The sequence below is a fragment of the Vanellus vanellus genome, assembly GCF_965231255.1.
Source record: "Vanellus vanellus genome assembly, chromosome: 1".
NCBI lineage: Eukaryota > Metazoa > Chordata > Aves > Charadriiformes > Charadriidae > Vanellus > Vanellus vanellus.
The window spans coordinates 207569156-207571349 of record NC_138905.1 but is presented as its reverse complement, the minus strand read 5'-3'; positions in this window follow the sequence as shown (position 1 = coordinate 207571349).

Here is a 2194-nt window from a genome sequence, read left to right as displayed (position 1 = left end):
TCATCACTGTGTCATCGCTGACACTTTTGTAGCATGTTAAATGCTATGGTTCTGTTTGTTCCAACTGATTCCATTCTTGCACATTAGCGGGACTTACTTACCTGTTGATCTTTTTTTTCCCAATATGAAGGAAACTATTATCATTCTGTCATCCAGTCAAATTACAGCTATTATGTATAACAATATTTGTTTGTATTCATATTCATTTGGGTTATAGAAGACAAGGAGCTTGCAAGCTGGAAAACAAAGAGAACCACAAGATGAGAGCATCTTGTCATCTGTATCTACAGAAGATCTACTCTGTGACCAGGGAAACAGGAAGGGGAGTGAGTGCCCAGGCAACAGTGCAGGCTTTGGAATAGGCTGTGAATATAAGCCGGTCTCCCTTGGTATTTTGATGCTATCTATGATGAAGCTCATGATCTTGTTTGTCATCCTCATCAGTATCTATGTTAGCTTGGTTAAATCTAGATGCTATGATCCCATAACCCAGCAGCAGCATAGATATACTTTAGCAAGGTGTTTCATGAAGTCGCCTTTCCCAGATTTCTTTTCCCTCTATTTTAAGTCTAATCTTACTGCCACTATAGTCACAGCTCCTTCCCTCTTCTCCTGCTGCACCTTACATTTCTCATTTTAGTTTTAGATTTAATGTGGTGCTAAGCGCTGCTTTGTTGAAACAACTGCCCCTTGTGACAAAAATCAATATGATACTCATGGGATTTGGATGACCCACGTCAGGAATTCTCTTCTGTATCTTGCCTCCTTCCGAGATAAATAGATTCTGGACAGATTTTCAGAAGTGGTGGACTAACTTAGACATTCAAGACACGATTTCAAAAATGATGTATGCATTTTTGAGCCCAAGTGAAACTGAAGGTGGGATAAACTTCTGTGCATAGACCAATACATGAAAGCTTTCTGATCTCCTAAGGAACGCGTACAGATCAGACATCTCTTTGATGACAGAGTAGTAAAGAACTACAGGCACTAGCTTTAAGTTATTCAGTTCAGGTACCGATAATGGTACAGTCACAGGCTTATTTGCCTTACTGCTTGGCTTCTGAAACTGTACCTGAGATGCTTTTGAAAATTTTACCTGAAGTGAAATTTCCTACATTCCCACTTGGAATTGCAACTTCCGCCTGGAAAAACCTCCTCTTATAGCAGTTCTTCCTGAAACAAAGGGGTGAGTTGAACAGGCATATGGCAGCTCTCCAAGCTATTTTGGTGGTAGTGTTGGTTTTCATATGATTCATTTGAACACCAACACCTTCCCGCCTTGTGACTGTAAATAATGCACTCATCTGGGGAACGACAAGTCATGACAAGGCTAGTGACAGGCTCAATCAAAAGAGAAAAAGGTCATCTCCACAACATTAAGATTCAGGTGTGAGTATTGTAGTTGCATCAGTACAAAGAGATCTGCCAACAGATCTCTGACTACCATATTTACCCTTCCTTTTCATGGGATGCACAGGATCTCATTTACAACCATAGCGACAGAGGGGTTACAAAGCCTTCATTCAGAAGAGAGTTATGGAAAGGATACCCATTCTCATCTTCAGTCCCTCTGAAGCCATCTATTTGGACTTCACAAAAGGAGCTCAGTAGCAGATGAAACACAGTCTACTGGATTGAACACTGGCTTGGGACCTGTTGGCATCTGACTTGGGAACTGTTCCTAATTCTGCCATTAACTGCTGTGTGATGTTAAATCATTTTGTTTCTCCACACCTTAAACTCTCCATCTGTATGACACAGGTAACACTCTCAGGTATGCCAAAAACAAATGCTGAAAAAGAACAAACTGCTTTTTTTGGCTTTATTAAAGGAAAGAAAGGAGGTACCAAAGTCTATCTGAATAAGGACCCTTAATAACTAATACTGCTAGCTATTTCATTGTATCATTTGGGCAGAAACCACTGGCAGTTCTCAGGCTGTGATAAAAGCCTAGAAATGCTGGTGGTATTTCATAGCATCATTCTTAAGCGTATTGGCTGGTTTTCATTAGGCTATTAGATGTTACTTATGCTATACGGTAGAGAGTGAACCCATTCAACAATCCTAATTAAGTGCGTTTGTGATATATGGTATTTGAATAAGGCAATCTAAGTTCCTGATTAATCATCCATTAGCAATAAGTCATCATTATGCAATCTGTTTCTGAAGATATTGAAACAGTTATTATGCA